General features: G+C 27.7%; 1 protein-coding gene across 1 annotated transcript in view; it reads left to right on the top strand.

Annotated features, from left to right (window-relative positions):
- The first annotated feature begins 1,918 nt into the window (after positions 1 to 1,918).
- Positions 1,919 to 12,728, top strand: part of LOC129962524 (uncharacterized) — a 46,106-nt gene continuing 35,296 nt past the window's right edge. Inside the window, exon 1 of the mRNA XM_056076278.1 lies at positions 1,919 to 2,055. The gene's annotated coding sequence lies outside the window, so the exon portion shown is untranslated. The remainder of the gene's footprint in view (positions 2,056 to 12,728) is intronic.

The following is a 12,728-nucleotide window of genomic DNA, read 5'->3' as shown; positions in this document are numbered from 1 at the left end:
CTATAGATTTCCTTTGAGAGTTCTCTCAAAATTTGATAGAAATGTAAAATTTTTATGTTATTCATCTACCAAGCATGATGCATTTTGGGAATATTGTGTTCAAAGAAATAATTGAAAGATTTTTTTTATGAACTGAAACATGACGATTTATTGATAAGACCATTTTGCCTTCAGAAATGCTTTTATTGGTCTCAGATCATTCTGAGACCGATGACAGCATTTTTTTGTATTACACCCGTCTGTTTACAAGCGCGCTAACTCAAAAATGGAACAAGGTAGAAAGATGGAATTTGTTATGCGCTTTTTACATTAAAATCGTTAATTTGAATGAAGTTTTGAATGAAATCGGCTAAAAAAAGTCTACTTATCTTAGCACTTAAATCTATGTGAAACTAATTAAATAAAAAAGCTAAATGGAAGAAATTTTGTACAAGCTTAATTATTAGACTTGTATATCTGTACGAAGTTTTAAAATTCCAGTTCTATTAGAAAACAAGAAATATCAGTCTCTCTACAAATAAATACTGAAACATGATTACTCGGATAAATTAATTGAATGTAACAGAAAAGATAAAGCCTTGTAACAACTGAAAAATCAAGATAATTAAATTGAAGGGAAATAACTTAAATTTAGAAAAATATGAATATTTTAAATTCACTGGTAACAATAAACTGACTATAACATTCCATACATAAAGCGAATAAAAAAATTTACATCGTTTTATGTCATAAAATTTAAATTCTGAGAAGAATTAGATATAATTAAAACATTAATTATCATTGTTGTAATGTGTTCGCTTTCGTGTCCCAGTGTTGCTTATCATACTTTAAATACAACTTTCGTATGATAATTAAAGTTTTTATGTTTAAACCAAAACGTCGCTTTAGGCGACCTGTTGGTTCGCCCTTTCTATGTCCCATAACAGCTAATTCTGTTAAAAACGTAAATATCCGATTTATCTTATAAATTTTAGAATATTAAGAATAAAAACAATTTGAACTTCAAGGTAACAATGCAATCTATTATTTTAAATTAGGCAAAAAAATATTTTTAAAAATTTCCAAAATTCATTAAAAATTCGGACGACTATTAAACTGTTATCATTAAAAAGACAATTTTTAAAGTTTTGAAACAATGCACAATTCATTTTTGTGCTGTAATATTTTTTGGAAGTTGTCGCGTTAAAATGTCAACATTCTGCTTGATTTTTAGTTAATTAAAATTCTAATAATTTTTTTTAATCTCTCCGATGCGCATATTTATATCCTGAAATGCATATATGTGCCAAATTTGGGAGTTGTATGTTAAACGATCTGATCTGTAGAACACTAACACACACGCACACACATACACATGTGCATACACACATTCATCTTTATTATTAGTACAGATAAAATTTTGGGGTGAATAGAGAATGCACATTGTATTATAATTTTACGTTATCAACTTAAATACTTACATTGAGCTATTATTTTATACTGTCATACTATATAATACTACCGTATATAGTTAATAATTACAATAAAAGAGTGGGATTGGGGTATTTGAATATAATTATAAGGAGTTAAGAAATAATTCAAGTCAAAAAAAGATTGGGAAATGCTTTTATAAAAGACTAAATCTACCCAAAGTTCTAAATTATTACATTTTGAAAACTCCTTTAAAATAATCTCTTAAGCAAGTCTGCAACTTAATATATTCATCATTTTCTTAACGCAACCATTGATCCAATGGAGACAAAGTACAGCCAATCGAAAAGATATTAGTCTCCTTAACTCTCCCATTCGATTCATAAACTCCAAGATGTCGCCACCACCGGTGCCTATTAGCATGGTATGAAAAAAGAATCTAGAGATACGCTAAACGCAACCACCCCTCTCATCAACAGATGGCGCTGATCACAATGAATCGAAGTGGCTTTGGTGGTAGTAGTAAGCATAGGATGGATCCATCCTAACGTCTGCAGATTCCACTCCAGTACAGGCCGCGTCCATTCTGAGAGCCGCGGAGATGGTTTACGATCTTCTCGTAAATTACGACGACCCCTTTTACGGGTAAGTGTGACTACACAATGCCTGGCATTGTTTTATTTTATTTAGTAATTTCTTCTTTAGTTGGTTTCTTTGTGAATCATAAATAATTCATTTCCTCTAACAATGAGATGTGGTCAGAGCGCTAAAAACTTTTTGATCTGCGTGCTCTCTTCGGGGATGTTCTTGTCGCTATGGAGACCGTCCATGCGGGGGAGTATAGTTCAGAATCAATAATTGTGACATTTAAAAGGGGTGGGAATTTTCTATTATTTGTTGAGTGGTTTCCATTTTTAGACTGACATTTGGACAGTTCACGCACTGATTGTTCTTAAGATAAAATGTTTAAGAATTGCTTATTTCTATCGAATTCTCATAAACTGTAATTAGATACAATTTTCTTGATCTACTTCAATCATATATAGAATTTTTTTAAAAAGGATGGTTATCATATTGTTTATTTTTTTATTGATAAGGGAATATTTTATGTAAATTTTTAAATTTCATATCTGATATTAAAATTAAAGCTGTCAGCAGAATTGTCCTTACAGGTATTGCCAACTGAATTTTTAATTTTAATGAAAATATTATTTACAAATAAAGCACTATAAAATCAAAGTTGTTGTCTAAATATTAGAAAAAAAATATAAATCCTAATATTCAAAGATGAAGGTCATTCAGTTTAAATTTTTAAAAACATACATATTCCCATTAGAAGTGCATATTTATACAATGGAATTAAAGGGATATAATATAACATTTGAGCTTTCATTAAAACTATACAGAAGAATATGAGACATTTTTAATACAATTTTAGTTTAATTGTTAAAAGCAAATAGATTTAGATAAATATGTTCAAATTTTTATAAAATTACATTTTTATTTTTACTTCATTTTTTTTTATTTGTAAAAAGGTCAATTTTTTAAAGATCTGAAACATAAAAAAATTAATTTGAATTGTATTCTTAGTTTCTTCTATGTCAAATATTTTTTTTCAATGTAAAGAATTTATGTAATATATTCACTTTAAACAGCTCATCAATTTTAACTAGATACCAGCCTGCGTTTTATGGTAGCCTAAAATTATAGAATCTTTAAAATTATACTAATATTAATATAATGATAGCATACTAATACAGATCTCTTAAACATATTTTAGTTTTTTTCTTGAAAATTTGTTTTTACCCTTTTGAATTAGTTTTCTTTACCTTTTAAAGAAGAAAAATTTTTAGTTAATTTTTTTATGTGAATATATTTAAAATTACACTTCTGAACAACAAGTGCCACCAGTTATCTCAACAACCTGTTGGAGAAATCCAACCTTTAAAAAACAAATCCTTTCGCTACAATTAAACGTCTTTTTAACCGATTTTTTAAATATTCAGATCTTTATAAAGTGTGACGTATATTTTAAATATAAAGGTTTCTATATTTATATAGTATCGATCTTCGCTTTACTTAAACTGAATGTGCTTGGAAACAAGTTATCTTCCCTTTCATAAAATGAGCATGCACTCAGACGTCAGAGAACTGGGGGATACCCATTGAGGAGGAGATACAGGGGGATAGTGAGAGGGTTTACTCAATGGTTTTGAAACTGGATCTGGATGACGAAGTATCTATGTTACCGTTCAATTCATAAAATATATAGTCAAGTAGATAAAAGGGATTCATTTTCTGATCTATCTTGCTGTATTTCAGAGGTACATATTTTCATCCTCTCCCGACTTATTAATTCTGAACTCCCTTCAATTTTATAAGTGTTCGATAAGTTAAAAAAAAACAACAGCAAAGTGGTTTGAATATTTTCAAATTTTTTTATCAATATTTTCGGATAAATGATAATAATGAATATTTTTATTAAAAAATATTTAATCTATAAAATTAAACCTCTCTTATTCGATATTTTATAAAATTTAAAAAGAAAAAAAATCGCTCGAAAAAAACCAGTCTATTTTTAATGTTTTGTAAAATATAATGTACAGATATCATTACATCTAATAAAAATTATTTCATCATTAGAATGAAGGAATCACCATTAGAAATTATTTCACCTTAGACTGACAGTTTTTCTGAATCATTAGATATTAATAATTAAAAATAGATTACACAGATAAATTTAGTTTTACCGATATTTTTTTTAAAATGTACATGTCATAGGAAATTATATTTTCATATTTGAAATGTAAATATACCTTTCAATTTAAAAATTTTGAATACATATTCGTCACATTTCAATTTTAAAATTTTAAATAAAGGACTTAAAAATAAAATAAAATAAAAAAAAATTTTTAATTTCGAATTTTACATTTTAAGAAAAGAACTTTAATTGATGATTAAAAAATAAGAATAACTTAAAATTAATTAATTAATATTTATTAATTATTAAAAATATTAATTACATTATTATAATATAATTAATATTTTTAAATATGATCATGAATAATCATTTAAAATCTAAATACTTCACTGTTATTGAACTATCCAAAGTTTCTGACTAAAAAAGTATTAGTAGTTTACGCACATTTTTTTTTTCAAGAAATGAAATTAAAAGGATAATTAGAAAGCAAAAAAAAGATAAAAAACGTTGTATGAATAAAGAGCAAAATAGATTTTTTTCCATTTTAACATAATTTAAATCCATATAAAAATATATGGATAAAGAAATATTTTTTACGTTTTATTTAAAGATTGTAAATTGAATCATTAAAACTAAGTTTTAAGACTTCTTTTGAAATAAATTTTAATATTTTATTTTAAATATATTATTAAATGTATAATATTGAGATACATGATAATAGTGTTTTATTCAGTCTAATATTTCTCAATTTCTTCAGTGAATATTTATTTTATTTACATCTTTTGATACAAATATCAAAGAATGTAAATGATAAATGTATCTATATGAATTAGTTATTTAGATATTTTTATTAGTACTACTTACAATCCATGATTGTTAAAAATTTAAATTGAATATTTTATGTAATTTGGCTTTATAGTTTCTTCATAAAAATATTTTTAAACTTCAAATTTTAATAGATATATAACGCATTCTTTACTAGAAGATTTTAATTATGCTATCCATTTCCATAATTTTCTATCTATATCTTTATAGATCACACATTATATCATAGGAAAAAACAGCAGTGTTCTCCAAAAATTTTCACCATGCCTTGATTCTAAAGTTAAACCTTAACTGCAAGTACAGTAAAATTTCGAAAAAATTAATAGATGTTTCGTATTGCAATTTACTGAACATGGAAGTATAAATCGAATTTTAATACTTTGTTTTTAATAATAGGAAAAAAAAGTGAAGACGAAATATTAATCGCAACAATAGAAACAATTTTTCTCTTTAAAAATGAAATATATTGTTTTAAAATAAGCATAAAGTATTTTTTTTTAAAAAATTGAGCAAAAAGAGAAAAATTTATTAAAAATATTAGTGTCATTGAAAAGATCATCTTTTAAATTTTAAGATGACGTAAGAATCATTTTTGTGTTGAAATAATCGCCAACTTGATTGCAAAAAGAACCGCAAAATCTTTAATAAGTTCAAATTCTAATTAAAATTTCAGAAAATTTGCTCCAAATTGGACCTTTCTACTCTCCAAAGTGTGCCAAGTGTGGTAGATCAACGTCAAAGAGTCAACAAACAAACATGTAAACGTTTCGTTTATGTTTATTACTAATAAAGATATAATACACGAAGAAAATTAATAATCGTAAACAATCAAAATTGCCTTGAATCTCGCGTCTCATTTCAGCGCAACTCCTATACGTGAAAGCTCTTTAAAACTTGTTTAAAGTTAGTATTCAGTTAAGAATAATGATATTAAAATTTATCTACTGTAATATGCAAAAATAATAATTCATTCTGAAGAAAAATGAAAAATACCGGATAGTTTACGAACCACTCATCAAAATATCATGAAAACTCTGCATAGATGTAATGAAGCGAGTTGCTAACAGGTGCAAGGACCTAAAATAACTTCAGAAGATGCTTTTAATTTTTACTAATGTATAGTATTCGTATCTGCGTAGTGCTATAGTTACCGATATATACATATAATATTTTTTTTTTGTTTTTGAAAACTTCCTCTTTATAGATTTAAAAAAAAATAATAATTTTAAATTTTTTATGGTTAATAATCTTTAGGTAAAAAGTAGTTTGTGCTATAAAAAGGATTTTAGATTGTTATTTTCAAAATAAAATAAATACTGAATCAATATATTACATCCCTAATTTGAATAGTTTATTACAGCCATTAAATAATAATTTGTGAAAGTCATATTGCAGTAACTTGCACTGAAAACGAAAATATAATATAAATATAATATAATATAATATAGCAAATTACTTAAAACATTTTAATTTTTGTTAGATCTTAACATTTATATTTTATAATCTTATGGTAATAATAGCTATAGCAATACCTAACAATTCTTATAGTTTAGCTTTTATTATCAGTATAAAAAGTTTCAAAGACGAAAAAAAAAAAAAGTATTTTAAAGTCAAGCTATCAAATTCACGTGTGTTGCCGGAAGTGAAAACTGCTTTTGTTTAGTTTAGTTTAGTTATATTAACGTCCCGTTTTAAAACAACACTAGGGCTATTTTGGAACGGACCTCGTAATTTTGAACCTCGGTCAAATGACGAGGACGACGCATCAGCTGGCACCCCCTCTCCACACCACACTAGCGGGAGGACGTTTGGCCCAATTTAGGTGTCGTTCGCGTCATCTGACCGCGGTTCAAAATGACGAGGTCCGTCCCAAAATAGCCCTAGTGTTACTTTAAAGCGGGACGTTAATATAACTAAATTAAACATTGATATTACATAATATTGTTCGGTAAGACACATTATTGCAAATATAGTGTAACACCATGCAATATTGAATAACAATATTTCTGCGTTATTGTGGCATTAACAGATGGGGAAATAAAATTATTTGTATGGAAAAAGTGCTGAAGTTTTGAAAATAACTAGGAAATCAAATCATACTTGTACTGCAAAGTAATTTAGTATAGTTTTTTTTAACATACAGAACCATACAGAGAAAATAAATGCAAAACAATAGAATATAATTTACTTTAATTCAAATTGAATTCATTTTTCTATTTTTACTGGGAGATAAACTGAATATCAAGGTTTCATTTTTTCAAATTCTTCAAATGAAGTGGTCAGATTTTGTGAACTCCTACTCAGAATATTATAAACGGAGAATATCTCATTATTTCTTTAAAAGTAAGCAAAGTGAATGTAAAGGGAAATTTGGATAGAATATCCAATGAACGTTTTACTTAAAAGTGACCGACGAAACAATGTGGCTCATTCTATTCAGAATCAGGATAAATTCGAGACATTTTACAGTAAAGTTGTACAAAGTAAGAACAATTTTGAAGACGGGACGATAAATCAAACCCGGTTATGTCTTAATAATCCATAAAGCTTGATGGCTTTCATTCTTACTAAATCCTAGTACGTAAAAGAGGATAAAACTGCTTAAAAATCCGATCATTGCTTAAATACCAGTAAGTATCTGAACTGAAGTTAATAGGCTGCCGTATCAGGTATAATCGCCGTCACTAGCATTAAATTTAGAAATGACTTATGGATTTTCGTAGTAATAGTTAATAAACTAATTTCAAGTAAACACGTTAATATTTATATTAAACTGAAGCTTATGAATGATGTATGTGCACTCTTAATTGACTATTTTGTTTTCGTTTTACTGTTGTAGAAGTTGTTAAAGTGTGAAAATGTTAAGTTTGGATCTCGCTCTTAGTATGTTTCTCAATCGATGGTATTGGATGAGATGAGACGAGATGATGCTTTTAAAGTCAGAATAAGCAATATTTTGGTTATTACAAAAGATTTTCCAGACATTTAAATATTTATCAAAGAAAAAGGCTATTGATTGATTCCCATGCCAATATACTACCCAAGAAGTACTGTAATAATTGTCACCTATACCATAACGCTTATAGCCAGAATTGCCATAAGTGAAATAGAATTTTTTAAAGAATAAAAAGTTGTTGAATTTTTGTAAACTCCTTTTTTCACTCTGTATAATCAAGTGACAACTCAGTTTTAGGAATGATTCTATTCATTTCAACTAAAAATTAAAAAGTTAATTATTCAAAATTTCTTATCTTATGTGCTGTAAAATGTAGACGGACAGAAAATAGATTTAAGAAAGGTAGGACCTATTTAACAAAATTCCAATAAATAAATAAATAAAATAAAATAATAAATAAAATCAGAAATTGAGAAATTGTTATTTATTGAAAAAATAATCGGAAAAATTCGCAGAAGGAAATAAAAATTTTTTTTTGCTGCAATGAATAAGTATCTATGTTTTACCTTAAAAGTAGTGGATTTTGATTGATATTAGTATTATTATTTTTGTTTTTACCTTTCTTTTAACATATAGAGCGCTTGGTGTAGAATTTTAGAAAATCTGTTTACCTTAGAAATAATCAAAGCTAAACATTTAAGCTAAAAGCTTTTTTTTATTACAGTTGTACAAAATATTTTAAACTGAATAACTTTCTAAAAGAGTATTCTAAACATGGCGACATTTTTATTGAAATCGCAAAAATCCGAATTCTTATATTTTTAGTTTTTGAAACCTAGAATTAAAGATGAAAATTGAAATGAATCTAGTTCAATGTATGTAATTCAAAAACATTTTATAGACTTAATTTATGCTAAAGAGAAATATTTTTATGACATTTAACTATTTTACTTGATTTATTTCTTTGGAAATGTACAAAAAATAATGAAATGTCAAAAAAAAGTTAGACAATTTTTTTTTTTTAAATAATAAAAACTACTGAAATTCTAGAAATTATATTAAGAAGAAAACTTGAAGTCTTAAATTTTTCAGCGAAGATCCTGAAACTTCCCTTATATAGACTTTGTATTTCAAGAAGTTTACTTTCAAGATAACAATCTCTACGTTTCCAAGAAAATTAAGTAACACTTCAAATTCACTTGTTCGGTTCAAAGACCCACTTATGTTATTCAAAAAGTGTCTGCCGGAACCTTTTCGCTGTCATAACTAAGGACTTTGATCCTGAAAATACTTCGGCATTGATGTATTTTCCGTAAACATCAATAATGCAGTCTAACTGAAAATCAACTTCATTTATACAATTGATTCATCCATGTTAAATGGCTAAAAATTATATTATTTATTTAATATAGCATGTATAGTAGTGTTAAATAGAATAAAAGAATAATCAGTCCCTTTATCTACTCAATCATATCTTGATTATGAAATTTTTTTCTTAACTCGAAGATTGAATCTCCCCTTGTTCCTTCTCATCACTATAATATTATGTTGTGATGCCATTTCTTAAAAAAATGGTGAAAATTTTCGAGAAAGTATTTCGGAATTTTGTGAGTTATGATCTATAAGCAAATCTTCGAATTTTTAATTCTATTTGATTTTTTAAGTTCATTATTTATAAAAATGATGATGCGTATGAGAATTGCTGGTATTGTTTTGATCCTTGATTTTTTACCAGAATGCGTTCCTGAATGCATAATCTGTTGTTTTTCTTCCTTGTTTATAAAGTTTGTATTATTTTTTTAATATGATTTATCTTTAATTTAAGTGATTAAATGATAACAAAGTTTATACAATGAATAATTTCTTAAGATATACTTATAATTGTGTCAATTCTTTTGTGAGAAATGTAAATTTAATTCCTTTTACTATTATTACATCAACTATGTATAGGCTCGTACTATCGCAATTATTACTAAAGAATTCAGATATACCGGATTTGTCAGCGCTTTCATTTATACATATGTTTTATATTTTTCTCATTCTCTTATTATTTTGTATTATTCTTAGCAGGATTTTTTGAAAATCCTTGAAATAGAAAAATATCTGGCGTTAGAATTCAGAAAATCTGATAATTTAAAATTATGCCACACTTTTACCCATATTTAAGTAAAGATAATGAATCCCTGCGGAAGATCTAATGAAAAGCGATATCCAAGCGTTTCCTTCTAATTTTATCTGAATGATGGTTTACATTCCCCGCCCCCCCCCCAAAAAAAAATAAATGAACTACTTGATATGAGCATTTATCAAACTCATGCACGATGGCTAATGTTGCAAAAATTTGTCACCTTTGAGATTCATATATTCCTATCTCACTGACAGAGGTTCTAACCATAAAATCTACGGAAACAGTAATTGTCGGTTATGTGTTAAATCTAGATAAGAATCTAACATCTTAAGTTGACGCTTGCACGCAAGGGATTTCTGATTTTTATAAATGAAGTAAGCGATTAAATTTAATCAAAATAAGAATGAAATTTATTCAGTTTCGTTTTAATTGTAATGGATGACATTAACATGACACAGTATGTTGGTGTACTTTTATTTCAAAAAATTTGTTGATGTCGGATTAGATAACATTCAGATTCCTTCACTACAATTTATAATGAAAGTCATATTATTTTTATTTTCTCATTTATGAAATATAGATCGTGAGAAAAATCGAATTCAAGATTTTCAGGAATATCTATATTTTAGAATTCTTTGAGTTCGAAAAAGTACAGTTTTGATGTTATGCTTGCCTGTCTGTAAGCAGGAACGCTTCAGCTAGGCGCTTGAAAATTGGCAATTGGACTTACGATCGAATTCGTAAATTTCTATCAAATTTGTAACGAAATCCTTTTACAGGAAGTCTATATTTTTCGAGTGCAAGTGAACGCGACAACTATAACACGCAAAAAGCTATGTAGGTAAAATTTAGTGCAAAGATTTAGCAAATAAAATATAAATTCTTATCAGATCTTGAATCATACTAATCAAATGGTTGATCATCTATCAATTTATACTCTCCCATACGCAATAATCCACAAGGGCAATGGTTTAAATCAATGAAACTCGTTTATGTTATTTTGTGACTACACCTGAAGTTCCGTAACTTTCGGTGTCAGTCGGTCTTCAAAAAGGCATCCAAAATACATATCATCGCGATAGATTCAGTAAAAATGCTATTTCCACGCCAAAGATCTATATTTCGTAACTATCATTCACCAATGCCATGAAAGATATTTTCGGCTTTACCCGAAGTCCAAAATTTTTTACGAGGGAAAACTTATTGGGAAGTATGCTAGAAGGTTTCGGGAAGATCACTCCTGATGATTATAATTAGCTCACTAAATTAAAACTTCGGATAAATCTACTCTGCAATATTAGTTAGGATTAATTATTAATTAATATCCAGCGAAAGTAATATATAAACTGATAAAAACGGCGAAATGAATAAATGCTATCAATTTATTTGGATTATGAGAAGAAATTAATTATTAAATATTAAAAGTATTGTTGGACTTAACGGTATAAAGTTTGGAAAAAAGTTATTTTTTGGGTGTTAAAATAACAGAAAAAGCGGTAAATCCTGAAATGGTTTTTATTAATATATTCTATCAAATATAGTTTCCTTCCATATTTTGGAATAAATTATACATTGGTTAGTAAAAAGAGGGGGGGGGTAAGTTTTTTTACTGAAATTACAAAAGTTTTAAAATGGCACTTTAAATCTTAACCTTATCATCATTAGTCCCTTTCGTTTGTACGTGAATTCATTTTTTCCCCCTTCTCCTTCGTACTTTTTTTAGAATATTTTATTGATACTTTTTCAGCGGTGTCCTGCTTAGGAATTCAGCAATATGCTGCCATCAAAGTAAACTTTCCTTCTTTTTTGTTACTTCGTTCCATATCCTTTCATCTTGGTGCAATCATTCTCCTGAGCCCTTATTAAAAGCTCCGAAGATTTCATGAATATATTCTATTGAAGAAAGCAGAAAATGAACTTTTAAGCTTTCTAGTGGCCTATTTTATTCGAACGTTGCCGACCGCGAGGCCTGCCTAATGGTAAGGTCTTAGTTTCGGGACCGGAGAATTAGAACTAGGACTAGGCCATCGACCGATTCCGAGCCGATGAGCGGAATTCTGAACTAGCGAGACCCGATTCCACAGAAGAAATGCCGTGTAAGAGGGTCTAGTGCATGTCAGATTTTTCGCGGTCAAATATCCCTTCACTGGTGTGGTGCGAGAGTTTGGAGAAGGGAGCCACGTTATTTTAAAAAAATTTCTCACATGATAACTTGTAATTTGCGATATGAGATTTTCAATGTTTTATCTTAATTTTTTAAAAATGCTTCAATATTTTTTTATTTATTTTTTACTGTTCGAAATTCGCTCTCAGATTTTGAAAAGAAAAAAAAATACAGAAATATTAGAGCACGTTGATAAAGTATATTTTTATAAATCTCATTTGCTTTTTGCTGAATATGTTACTAAACTAAAAAGATAAAACTCGGAGACCAAAGTCAAATGAAAAAGCATAAAAACGAAAATAGAAAGCCAACAACTGAAAAACTTTCACTTGATGCTTTATTTCACTTGCTATCAAGTGCGCGCTTTCAGCCAAGCGTGGCAATGAATGCTTTCATTTCTCTCTGGGTGGAACTTCACGCTGCTGTGGTATTTGTGTCATAAACTATATATATATATTTATTTATTTACATTTTTCCCGAGATACGGGATGACGTGACTCGTAAAATTTTGTCATCTGTGTGTGCTCAAGTTATATTCTGAACAATAAAATATCTAGAGCTTACAGGCAGTGTAAAAAAGTAATATGAAAAGAATGGACTTGAA

The sequence above is a fragment of the Argiope bruennichi genome, chromosome 3 (genome assembly GCF_947563725.1).
Source record: "Argiope bruennichi chromosome 3, qqArgBrue1.1, whole genome shotgun sequence".
NCBI classification, from domain to species: domain Eukaryota; kingdom Metazoa; phylum Arthropoda; class Arachnida; order Araneae; family Araneidae; genus Argiope; species Argiope bruennichi.
Note: the sequence above shows the minus strand (reverse complement) of the source record. Positions and strands in the feature narration are given on the sequence as shown.